The sequence below is a fragment of the Nyctereutes procyonoides genome, unplaced genomic scaffold (genome assembly GCF_905146905.1).
Source record: "Nyctereutes procyonoides isolate TBG_1078 unplaced genomic scaffold, NYPRO_anot_genome, whole genome shotgun sequence".
Lineage (NCBI taxonomy): Eukaryota > Metazoa > Chordata > Mammalia > Carnivora > Canidae > Nyctereutes > Nyctereutes procyonoides.
Genome location: NW_026575125.1, coordinates 69,401,849 through 69,415,949, shown reverse-complemented (window position 1 = coordinate 69,415,949; position 14,101 = coordinate 69,401,849).

The following is a 14,101-nucleotide window of genomic DNA, read 5'->3' as shown; positions in this document are numbered from 1 at the left end:
TTGGAGAACCATTTACCATTCAAATGGCCCTCAAAAGAAAGCAGGGTTAGCCATCCTTATATAAGATAAATTAAAGTTTATCCCAAAGACTGTAGTGAGAGATGAAGAGGGACACTATATCAAACTTAAAGGATCTATCCAACAGGAGGAACTAACAATCATGAATATATATGCCCCGAATGTGGGAGCTGCCAAGTATATTAAACAATTAATAACCAAAGTTAAGACATACTTAGATAATAATACGCTTATTCTTGGTGACTTGAATGTAGCGCTTTCTACAATCGACAGGTTTTCTAACATCTCCAAAGAAACAAGAGCTTGAAATGATACACTGGACCAGATGGATTTCACAGATATTTACAGAACTTTACATCCAAACGCAACTGAATACACATTCTTCTCAAGTGCACATGCAACTTTCTCCAGAATAGACCACATACTGGGTCACAAATCAGGTCTGAACCAATATCAGAAGACTGAGATGGTTCTCTGAGTATTTTCAGACCATAATGCTTTGAAATTAGACCTAAATCACAAGAAGAAGTTTAGAAGGATTTCAAACATGTGGAGGTTAAGGACCATCCTGCAAAAAAATGAAAGAGTCAACCAGGAAATTAAGGAAGAATTAAAAATACTCATGGAAACTAATGAGAATGAAGATACAACCATTCAAAATCTTTGGGATACAGCAAAAGCAGTCCTGAGGGGGAAATGCATTGCAATATAAGCATCCATCCAAAAACTGGAAAGAACTCAAATACAAAAGCTAACCTTCCACCTAAAGGAGCTGGAGAAAAAACAGCAAATAGATCCTACACCCAACAGAAGAAGAGAATTAATAAAGATTCGAGCAGAACTCAATGAAATAGAGATCAGGAGAACTGTGGAACAGTTCAACAAAACCAGGAGTTGGTTCTCTGAAAGAATTAATAAGATAGAAAAACCATTAGCCAGCTTTATTAAAAAGAAGAGAGAGAAGACTCAAATTAATAAAATCATGAATGAGAAAGGAAAATTCACCACCAACACCAAGGAAATACAAATGATTTTAAAAACATATTATGAGCAGATATATGCCAATAAATTAGGCAATGTAGAAGAAATGGATGCATTCCTGGAAAGCCACAAACTACCAAAACTGGAACAAGAAGAAATAGAAAACCTTAACAGGCCAATAACCAGGGAGGAAATTGAAGCAGTCATCAAAAACCTCCCAAGACACAAAACTCCAGTGCCAGATGGCTTCCCAGGGGAATTCCATCAAAAGTTTAAAGAAGAAACCATACCTATTCTACTAAAACTGTTTGGAAACATAGAAAGAGATGGAATACTTCCAAACTCGTTCTATGAGGCCAGCACCACCTTAACTCCAAAACCTGACAAAGATCCCACCAAAAAGGAGAACTATAGACCAACATCTCTGATGAACACGAATGCAAAAAATTTTCAACAAGATACTACCCAATAGGATCCAACAATACATTAAGAAGAGTATTCAACATGACCAAGTGGGATTTATCCCCGGGATGCAAGGCTGGTTCAACACTTGTAAAGCAATCAATGTGATTGATCATATCAGCAAGAGAAAAAACAAGAACCATATGATCCTCTCAATAGATGCAGAGAAAGCTTTTGACAAAAGACAACATCTATGCCTGATCAAAACTCTTCAGAGTATAGGGATAGAGGGAACATTCCTCAACATCTTAAAAGCCATCTACGAAAAGCCCACAGTAAATATCATTCTCAATGGAGAAGCACTGGGAGCCTTTCCCCTAAGATCAGGAACAAGACAGGGATGTCCACTCTCACCACTGCTATTCAACATAGTACTAGAAGTCCTAGCCTCAGCAATCAGACAACAAAAAGACATTAAAGGCATTCAAATTGGCAAAGAAGTCAAACTCTCTGTCTTCGCCGATGACATGATACTCTACATAAAAAAACCAAAAGCCTCCACCCCAAGATTGCTAGAACTCATTCAGCAATTTGGTAGTGTGGCAGAATACAAAATCAATGCCCAGAAATCAATGGCATTTCTATACACGAACAATGAGACTGAAGAAAGAGAAATTAAGGAGTCAATCCCATTTACAATTGCACCCAAAAGCATAAGATACCTAGGAATAAACCTAACCAAAGAGGTAAAGGATCTATACCTAAAAACTAGAGAACACTTCTGAAACAAATTGAGGAAGACACAAAGAGATGGAAAAATATTCCATGCTCATGGATTGGCAGAATTAATATTGTGAAAATGTCAATGTTACCCAGGGCAATTTACATGTTTAATGCAATCCCTATCAAAATACCATGGAGTTTCTTCAGAGAGTTGAAACAAATTATCTTATGATTTGTGTGGAATTAGAAAAGACCCCGAATAGCCAGGGGAATATAAAAAAAAAATAGCTGTGGGCATCACAATGCCAGATTTCAGGTTGTACTACAAAGCTGTGGTGATCAAGACAGTGTGATACTGGCACAAAAACAGACACATAGATCAATGGAACAGAATAGAGAATCCAGAAGTGGACCCTCAACTTTTTTTTTCTTTTTTTTTTTTATTGGTGTTCAATTTACCAACATACAGAATAACACCCAGTGCTCATCCCGTCAAGTGTACCCCTCAGTGCCCGTCACCCATTCACCCCCACCCCCCACCCTCCTCCCCCTCCACCACCCCTAGTTCATTTCCCAGAGTTAGAAGTCTTTATGTTCTGTCTCCCTTTCTGATATTTCTCACACATTTCTTCTCCCTTCCCTTATATTCCCTTTCGCTATTATTCATATTCCCCAAATGAATGAGAACATACACTGTTTGTCCTTCTCCGGTTACTGTGGCCAAGTTCAAAAAGGGTGTTGCCTGAGTTCTTCTCTGGGATTTTGATGGAATCTTGTCTCACATTTAGATCTTTCATCTATTTTGAGTTTATCTTTGTGTATGGTGCAAGAGAGTGGTCCGTTTCATTCTTCTGCATGTGGATGTCCAATTTTCCCAGCACCATTTATTGAAGAGACTGTCTTTCTTCCAGTGGATCGTCTTTCCTCCTTTATCGTATATTAGTTGAGCATAAAGTTCAGGGTCCACTTCCGGGTTCTCTGTTCTGTTCCATTGATCTATATGTCTGTTTTTGTGCCAGTACCACACTGTCTTGATGAACACAGCTTTGTAGTACAACCTGAAATCTGGCATTGTGATGCCCCCAGATATGGTTTTCTTTTTTTAAAATTCCCCTGGCTGTTTGGGGTCTTTTCTGATTCCACACAAATCTTAAAATAATTTGTTCTAAGTCTCTGAAGAAAGTCCATGGTATTTTGATAGGGATTGCATTATACGTGTAAATTGCCCTGGGTAACATTGACATTTTCACAATATTAATTCTGCCAATCCATGAGCATGGAATATTTTTCCATCTCTTTGTGTCTTCCTCAATTTCTTTCAGAAGTGTTCTGTAGTTTTTAGGGTATATTTTGAGAACCATTTGAATGGTAAATGGTTCTCCAACCTTTTATTTTCAGGTTGTAGGTGTCCTTCTGTCTAAAATAAGTCTCTTGTAGACAGCAAATAGATGGGTCCTGCTTTTTTATCCAGTCTGAAACTCTGCGCCTTTTGATGGGGTCATTAAGCCCATTCACGTTCAGAGTTACTTGAACTTCTTCTTAAAGGGGAGTTTTAAGAGTCCCCCTTAAAATTTCTTGCAGAGCTGGTTTGGAGGTCACATATTCTTTCAGTTCCTGCCTGTCTTGGAAGCTCTTTATCTCTCCTTCCATTCTGAATGAGAGCCTTGCTGGATAAAGTGTTGTTGGTTGCATGTTTTTCTCATTTAGGACCCTGAATATATCCTGCCAGCCCTTTGTGGCCTGCCAGGTCTCTGTGGAGAGGTCTGCTGTTACCCTAATATTCCTCCCCATGAAAGTCAGGGACTTCTTGTCTCTTGCTGCTTTAAGGATCTTCTCTTTATCTTTGGAATTTGCAAGCTTCACTATTAGATGTCGAGGTGTTGAACGGTTTTTATTGATTTTAGGGGGGATCTCTCTATTTCCTGGATCTGAATGCCTGTTTCCCTTCCCAGATTGGGAAAGTTTTCAGCTAGGATTTGTTCAAATACATATTCTGGCCCTCTGTCCCTTTCGGCGCCCTCGGGAACCCCAATTAAACGTAGGTTTTTCTTCCTCAGACTGTCATTTATTTGCCTTAATCTGTCTTCATGGTCCCTTAATTGATTGTCTCTTTTTTCCTCAGTTTCCCTCTTTGCCATTAACTTGTCTTCTATGTCACTCACTCGTTCTTCCACCTCGTTAACCCTCGTCATTAGGACTTCTAGTTTGGATTGCATCTCATTCAATTGATTTTTAATTTCTGCCTGATTGGATCTAAATTCTGCAGTCATGAAGTCTCGTGAGTCCTTAATGCTTTTTTCTAGAGCCACCAGTAGCTGTAGAATAGTGCTTCTGAATTGGCTTTCTGACATTGAAGTGTAATCCAGATTTTGTAACTCTGTGGGAGAGAGGGCTGTTTCTGATTCTTTCTTTTGAGGTGAGGTTTTCCTTCTAGTCATTTTGCTCAGTGCAGAGTGGCCAGAAACAAGTTGTATTGGAACACGGGGGAGTATCACTGGTCCGTCCAGCTGGTCTTCTGGGGGAGGGGCCTGCTGTGCTGATTTTCAGGTGTTAGCACTTGGGGGAGCTGCTCTGCCCCTGCCTGCTGCAGGGCTCAGCGGGGGTTGTTTACCCCGTGGGGCCCCAGGAAGAACAGCAGCAGTTGCTATGGCAACTCTGGAAGCCTGGATTCAGCCTCTGCAGGAACTACAGGGCTCGGGGCTCTCGGTTCTCCGTCTGCAGGGCCTGGAGGCTCCGGGGCGGGGCCGCTGATCTGCTCAGCTCGGGGCAGGAGCGTCCTTGCTGTCCTGGGCCCTCCCGGCCTCTGCCTGTCCCGGGGGAGGCCGGATCCTGGGCTGTGTCCCGGCGCCCTGTGCTCCGGGGCCTGCGCTGGTGGATTCGCGCTCCCGCCCTGCAGCTCCCTCCCTGGAGCCGCTCCGGAGCCCCTCCGAGCTGCTCCGGTCGGTCCCTGCGTGTGCGCTGCAGCCCTTAGGGAGCGGAGAGCGCAGGTGTCTGTTAGTGTCCCAGGGAGCCCGAGGGCATCCCCGCCCTCCTGGGTCCTGCTCCAACTCCCTGCGAGCCCCTTTCCGCCTGCCCGGGAAGGTTGGTGCAGCTCCTGCTCCTCCGGGACGGGGCTCTCCTGTCCTGGGGACACTCGCCCCGGCCTCAGCCCGGCTCCTCGCGGGGCCCCTCCCCCTCGGAGGCCTTTTGTTCCTTTATTTCTTTTTCCCCGTCTTCCTACCTTGATAGAAGCGCGGACTCTTCTCACTGTAGCATTCCAGCTGGTCTCTCTTTAGATCTCAGGCCGAATTCTTAGATTTTCAGGATGATTTGAAGGTTATCTAGGTAATTTGGTGGGGACAGGTGATTTGGGGACCCTGCTCTTCCGCCATCTTGCCCCTCCCCCTGGACCCTCAACTTTATGGTCAACTAATATTCAACAAAGGAGGAAAGACTGTCCACTGGAAAAAAGACAGTTTCCTCAATAAATAGTGCTGGTAAAATTGGACATCCACATGCAGAGGAAGGAAAATAGACCATTCTCTTACACCACCCACAAAGATAAACTCAAAATGGATGAAAGATCTAAATGTGAGACAATATTCCATCAAAATCCTAGAGGAGAACACAGGCAACACCCTTTTTGAACTCGGCCACAGTAACTTCTTGGAAGATACATCCACGAAGGCAAAAGAAACAAAAGCAAAAATGAACTATTGTTACTTCATCAAGATAAGAAGCTTTTGCACAGCAAAGAAACAGCCAACAAAACTAAAAGACAATCTATAGAATGGGAGAATATATTTGCAAATGACGTATCAGATAAAGGGCTAGTTTCCAAAATCTATAAAGAACTTATGAAACTCAACAGCAAAGAAACAATGAATCCAATCATGAAATGGGCAAAAGATATGAACAGAAATCTCACTGAGGAAGACATAGACATGGCCAACATGCACATGAGAAAATGCTCTGCATCACTTGCCATCAGAGAAATACAAATCAAAAGCACAATGAGATACCACCTCACACCAGTGAGAATGGGGAACATTAACAAGGCAGGAAACAACAAATGTTGGAGAGGATGTGGAGAAAGGGAACCCTCTTGCACTGTTGGTGGGAATGTGAACTGGTGCAGCCACTCTGGAAAGCTGTGTGGAGGTTCCTCAAAGAGTTAAAAAATAGTTCTGCCCTTTGACCCAGCAATTGCACTGCTGGGGATTTACCCCAAAGTTACACATGCAGTGAAACTGCGGGACACCTGCACCCTGGTATTTATAGCAGCAATATCCACAATAGCCAAACTGCGGAAGGAGCCTTGGTGTCCATCAAAAGATGAATGGATAAAGAAGATGTGGCCTATGTATACAATGGAATATTACTCAGCCATTAGAAACGACAAATACCCACCATTTGTTTCGACATGGATGGAACTGGAGCGTATTATGCTGAGTGAAATGAGTCAATTGAAGAAGGACAGACATTATATGGTCTCATGCATTTGGGGAATATAAAAAATAGTGAAAGGGAATAAAGGGGAAAGAAGAAAAAATGAGTGGGAAATATTGGAAAGGGAGACAGAACATGAGAGACTGAACTCTGGGAAGCGAAGAAGGGGTTTTAGAATGGGAGGTGAGCGGGGGGTGGGGGTGACTGGGTGACGGGCACTGATGGGGGCACTTGATGGGATGAGCACTGGGTGTAATGCTATATGTTGGCATATTGGACTCCAATAAAAAAATAGAAAAAGAAAAAAAAAGTAAAAGCCATTAAGCAGATGTTTCTTCTGCTAATCAATGTCACCTTGATGGATAGAGCAAAATGATGCACTGAATGAATGAAAAGGTCTGTCTTTTCCAGGAGTAAAGTTTTTGAATTTTCTGTTTCCAGTCTTAGTTATACAGTTTTAATAAATATAGAGCTAATAAAATAGTATTGTTTTGAGCTTATGAATTCTTAAGCTTATTTTAGTAATGATTAATGACAAATTATTTTTTAAAGCTTGGGTGATTCATTAACAGAGTAATATGCCTTTAAGACAGGTGTTCTGGGAATTCAGATCCTCTGCAACACAAAGTTTTTATGGTCTAATTTAGAGAGTTCAGTCACTTGCAAATAAGAATAAAGACAAGGAAATTAGGAGATATCTACAGTTAGCTCCCAACATTACTTTCATCTTCATGGGATCTTAATTAAGTAAACTTTAACACAATGTAAGCTCGTAAGATCTACAAGCACAATCTAAAAACGATTGGGTGGCTTTATACTAGTTTTTTTATTTCAAGTGTTTTTGGCCCTGCTGTATTTTCTTGAAGGATTAAAAAAAGGAAGCGATAGAGTAGCAAATGAATGAAATTTTATAAAAAGAATAAGATTATAATTGTACTTATTTTTTTGGTGTGTAACTTTATATAAGCTTCAGGTGTATGACATTATAATTTGATATCTGTATGCACTACAAAATAATCACCCATCACCATACAATTGACTTCCTTCACCTATTTTGCCTGCTCTGCATCCCCTCTGGTAACCACCAATCTGTTCCCTGTATCTATGAGTTTATTTTGGGAGGGGGGGGGTTGGTTTATTCATTGTTTTGTTTTGGGGGGATTTATTTGTTCTTCTTTTCCTAGTTCCTTTATAGTTAAAGTTAGATTGTGTATTTGAGATTTTTCTTATTTTTTGAGGTAGTCCTCGTATTGCTATGATCATCCTTCTTAGGGCCACATTTGCTACATCCCAAATATTTTTGTCATGGCATAGTTCATTTGTCTCCGGGTATTTTTAAATTTGTCTTTGATTGATTTAATGGCCCACTCTTTGTTCTGTACCTTGTTATTTCACCTTCACATTTTTGTGGTTTTTTCCTGTTTTCTTCTTGTAATTAATTTGTAGTTCATACCATTTTGATCAGAAAAGATGCTTTATGTGATTTCAATCTTTTGGAATTCATCAAGACTTGTTTTGTGACTCAACATGTGATCTATTCTGTAGAATTTTCCATGTGCACCTTGAGGAGAAAGTATATCCCATTGCTTTTGGATCAAATGTTCTGTACAATGTGCTAAGTCCATCTGGTCTAATGTGTCATTTATATCAGGCCAATGTTTCCTTATTAATTTTCTGTTTGGATGATCTAATTGGGGTCTTAATATCCCCTACTATTGTTGTATTGCTATCAATTCTCCCTTTAGGTCTACTGGTATTTGCCTTATATATCTAGGTGTTTCTATGTTTAAAATATATATTTTTAAAGATTTTATTCATTTATTCATGACAGGCACACAGAGAGAGGCAGAGACATAGGCAGAGGGAGAAGCAGACTCCTCACGGGGAACTGAATGTGGGACTCAATCCCCGACTCGGGGATCAAGACCTAAGCCAAAGGCAGGAGCTCAACCACTGAGCCACCCAGGCTTCCAAAGGTGCTTTTATGTTTAGTGTATATATATTATAATGTTATGTCTTTTTGTTGGATTTGTCATTATGTAATGCTCTTCTTTGTCTATGATTACAGTCTTTGTTTTCATGTTTATTTTTTCTGTTAGGAGTTACAGCTACATTAGCTTTTTTCATTCCCATTTGCTTGGCAAACCTTTCTTCATTCTTTCACTTTCAATTTGTCCTTACTTCTAAGTGAATCTCTTATAAGCAACATATAGATGGATTTTTAAATTCATTCAGCCATTTTATGTCTTTTAATTAGAGAGTTTAGCCTATTTACATTTAATGTAATTATCGATAGGTATGTACTTGTAGCCATTTTATTCATTGTTTTCTGTCTGTGTTTGTAGTTCCTTTCTTCTTCTCTTGCTCTCTTCCCTTGCTGTTTGGTGGTTTTCTCTCATGTTATGTCTAGATTTCCTTCTCGTTTTCTTTTGTGTGTTACCAATAAGTTTTTTTGTTTTGTAGTTACTGTGAGGTTCACATATAACTTCCCTACATATAAGTGTGTTTTGAGTTGATAGTTTAAATTTGGACACATTCCAAAACTTTACATTTTTCTCACCCCACCCCAACATTTTATATTTTGATGTCATATTTTACATCTTTTTATGCTATGCATCCCTTAATAATTACTATAATTTAGTGCATTTTACTATTTTTGCCTTTTAACTGTGAGAATTCTTGCTTGCAAGTTTTTTTTTCTTTTTTTCCTTTCATCACTTTGAGTATGTCATGCCACTCCCTTCTGGCCTGCAATGTTTCCACTATAAAATCTGGTGATAGCCTTATGGGGTTTCCCTTGTATGTAATAATTTGTTTTTCTCTTGCTTTTTAAAAAATTGTCTCTTAATTTTTAATTTTTTTCCATTTTAATTGTAATGTGTCTTGGTTTGAATCCTTGGGTTCATCTTATTTTGAACTTTCTGGGCTTCCTGGATTTTTATGTCTGTTTCCTTCCTCAGATTAGGGAAATTTTCAGTCATTATTTCTTCAAGTAATTTTTATGGCCTTTCTACTCTCTCTTCTCCTTCTGGGACCCCTATAATGTAAATAAATATCCTGTTTGATGGCCTAAAGTTCTCCTAAGTTATCTTTATTTATTTTTTATTTTTTCTTTTTGCTGCTCTGTCTGGGTGAGTTCTGTTGCTTTGTCTTCCAGATTACTAATCTGATCTTCAGTTTTATTCAGTCTGCCATTGAGTCCCTATGATGTATTTTTTTCTGCTTAGTTATTGTATTCTTCAGCTGTATAACTTCTGTTAGAAACCCTTCTATATTTTCTATTTATTTGTTGAGGATCTCACTGTGTTTATCCATTTTTTCTCCCATGTTCAGTGAGTATCTTTATGACCATTACTTTGAACTCTTTATTACGTAGATTGTTTATCTCTATTTCATTAATTTATTTTTCTTATATTTTCTCTTATTCTTTCATTTGGAATATATTCCTCTGTCTCCTCATATTGCCTGACTCTCTGTTTGTTTCTACATATTCAAATCAATGACCTCCCCAGTCTTCAAGGTATGGTCTTGTGTAGGAGATATCATTTGGAGCCCAGAAGGGCAATCCCTCTGACCACTGGAGCTAGGTTTTCAAAGAACACCCCTTGCAGGGACTGTGGCAGAGTTGAATGTATAGCATGGATTTGGGTAGGGCTGGCACCTGGCCCAGCTACATAGTGTGGCTACAGTGTGGGGGTGGGTGGAGCTGGCATGTAGCCTGGATGCTGGGGCATGGAGATTGGTGGGGCTATTGCCTACACAACTGCAACACTTGGCTCCACTGCGGCATAGTGGTGGGCTGGGCTATAACTTGGCCTGGCTGTGATGCATGGTTGTGCTATGGGGGAAGGTGGCATTTTCAGGTGTGTGTGCCCACCCCAGCTCTAGTAGGTTAGAGGGATAGTTCTAAATGGTACCCACCAGTGTCAATATTAGCAAGGTAGAATGAGGTTGCAAATATTTTGCTCTTCAAAGTCTCTATCCTTGGAGAAAGTCCCTATGGTTTCCTACCTCTCTAATAGTTACTTTAATATTAGTAAGTGGGTCTCCTTCACATATTGTTTGGGTGCTTCTCCAGGTGGTGTTTCTGCGCTTGGTCCTAGAGTACGTGAGTCTGCATGCAAGCCCTTTAAAAGCAGGTTCTCTATTCCCTACCATTTCATAGATTTCCTACATAATTTTGTTGGCTTTCAAAGCCTGGAATTTAGAAGGCTCATTCCTCTCATGCAGGATCCATGGGTTGGGATGCCTGATGTGGAGCACAAACCTCTCACTCCTTGGGGAGAAGTTGCATATTTTTGAGATCCTTCCTAAATGTGGCTTGCTATACCTGGAGTGAGTTTGTTTGTTTGGCAAGATGATGTCTCTGTCTCCTACCCATCTTGAGCCTGTCCTTTGTTATAGAGGTTATGTTCATCTGATTTTTTGGTCTTTTTCAGGAGGAATTAGTTATAGTTGTATATTTGTTATATGTATGGGAAGGAGGCAGTTCAGGATCTTCCTATGACACCATCTTGAACCCATCTCCTGAACATGTTTTTGTCTCATAATATTTTTATCATATCCAAAAAGAAAGGTTCAACGGGGGTGCCTGGGTGGCTTATTTGGTTAAGTTTCTGCCTTTGGTTCAGGTCATTATCTCAGGCCCTGGAATCAAGTCCTACATTGGGCTCCCTGCTCTGTAGAGAGTTTGCTCCTTCCTCTTCCTCTGTCTCTCCCCACCACTTGTACTCTCTCTCTCTCTCTCTCCTCTCTCTCATAAATAAATAAAATCTTTAAGAAAAAGATTTAACATAGATGACCACCAATAAAGAAATGCTTAAATAATCATATACCTATATGGTAGAATATGATATGGCCATTATAACTAGTACTTTAAAAGAATATTTAATAACAGATAAATTGTTTATAAAATAACTGAATAAAAATACTTGAATATGAAACTATAAGAAGAGTATGAACTCAATTTAAAATATATAACTAAAAAAGATAAACATTAATTTTAAGTATCTCTGGTGATGGTTTTATTTTATCCTTTATACGTTTCTATATTTCTGAAGTATCCTACAGTAAATATATATCAGTTTTGTGAATAGAAAGTAAATAACAGGGACGTCTGGGTGGCTCAGTGGTTGAGCATCTGCCTTCGGCTCAGGGCATGATCCCGGGGTCCTGGGATCAAGTCCCACATCGGGCTCCTTGCATGAGAAGCTCCTCCTTCTCCCTCTGCCTGTGTGTCTGCCTTTCTCTTTGTCTCTCATGAATAAATAAATAAAATCTTAAAAAAAAGAAAGTAAATAACAAGGGTACCTGAGTGGTTCTGTTGGTTAAGCATCCAACTCTTGATATCAGCTCAGGTCTTGGTCTCAGGTTGTGAATTCAAGCCCCGAGTCAGCATGGAGTCTACTTAAATAAAATAAAATAAAATAAAATAAAATAAAATAAAAAAGAAGAAACTTTCTTAACATTTCAATGTTTAAAACTTCTGCTTATTTTCAGATGAGAAACATATGCTGAATTATTTTTATTTTCCAGAGACAAAAATTACCGTTATAAGGCCGAGTGACAGAATTTTACTTTTTATATTATTTTTATCTCTCTTTCTCTCAAGGTATATGACCCTTGAGAGTTCTATAAACTCAAGCTTGAGATCTCCCATTTCACATTAAATTTGCCTTTTCTCTGTAAAGAAATCCATTGTGTGTATAATTATCGATGCTAAGGTTTGTATAACCATTTATTTATTTATTCACTCAACATTATCTTATTGTGGAACACAAGCATAAGAATACCTCAGTATGGAGGATAATTTGGAGGAGGGAAAACTAAAGATTGGGGAACAGATAGGCAAGGAAAGATGCACATCTAAAAAAAGTGTAGTTAGCATAAAAATGTGAAGAAAGGAACAGAGCCCAAGAGAGATCCTGAGAGTACAAAAAACAGAATTTGATGACTTCTTGTGTGTAGTTATAGCTAATAAGTACCAATAGTGTGCTAATGTGGAATATACAACCTTAAAGAAAATAAATCTCATTCTTCAAGCCTCTAACAACCTCACTCCTTCTTACCCTTAACTGATGGTCTGAGAAAATAGAAGAAATCCAAAGAGAAGTTAATCACAATTCCACTTCCAAATTTATCAGTTTCTCTACACCCTATACTATCTACTCTGCTTTTCCTCCTGTTAAAATGGAAGTCCTGTCCACCTCTTTATGTGTGTCCTGAATCTCATCCTCTTTCACCTCAAGGACATCACTCTAATAATTGTCCACATACTTAGAGGAGCCAAAGGTTTCACTTAATACTCTTGTTGCCATCCTGAAATTCTTGGTAACTTTTGAACAAGAGATCTCATATTTTTGTTTTTTCACTAGACTCAGAAAATTAGCTTGTTCTATCCAAAGATCATTCTAAGTTCCCATTTTTCTATTTATCAATATCATTTGGTTCAATTGATCACATACTTCCTGAAACCCTTTCTTCACATGGCTTCATGCACACCATGTTGTTGATTTTCCTCCTATATCTCTGGCTCTTGTTACCTGATTTGTCCTTGTCTTTTTCACTTTTAAAATGTTGAATATCTCAGAGCTCAGATCTCAGTCTTCTTCTCTATCTACATTCCTTCTCTGAGTGGTTTTATTTAGTTCCATGACATTAAGAATCATTTAAATACTAATGTCTCTCATACAAATTTATATCTCCAGGCTAGAACTTTCTTCTGAACTTTAATCTATAAGCAAATTGTCTACTCAATATTTCTACTTGGATGTTCAATAGGTAATGTAACTGTTTGGGACAGTCTTGATTTATGCCTATTTTTATAAATAGTCTCTCTTTCACACTCAGTGTGATGGTTTGGATACAAAATTTTGTGGCTGCCCTACCTTTAGACATTTCAGTTTTAAAATGTCCAAAAAATGAAATCCTGATACTCTTCTCCTTGCCTCCTGCACGCCTCTTCATTTCAGTAAAGGACATCACGGTTCACATAGTTTCTCAGAAGCAGAGGTGAACTTATGGTGTAGTTAATAAAGACTTCACAACTCCTTACTTTCATGGGTCCTCCTAAGACTCTAACATCAGGTCTTAGCAATTTATTTATTCACATAATCATGCATTTTTATGAAATGTATTACATAAAATACAGATTATTCTGATGTTAAGAAGCAAATTTGAAAAGATGCCTTGGAACATTCTGTAAAACAAGTAAAAATTTACAGACTTCTGATCTGGTCAAATATAAAAGGTACTCCATTTTACATTTATTTATTAAAGCACAGAAAGAAAATTCAGATAAAACATTAATATCTTTACATTTATTTATTAAAGCACAGAAAGAAAATTCAGATAAAACATTAATAAAACATGAAACAAAATTAATAAAGATGAGTGATAAAATCAATAGAAATTATTCTGACATTGAGGAATGGATCAAAACTTTTTAAAGAGATTATGTCCAAATTAGTACTTCATTAAGAGGAAGAGATACATGTTGAATAGAAGTAATGAATAGGCTCTTGGATCGTTTAAGAATCCAAATAGGGAA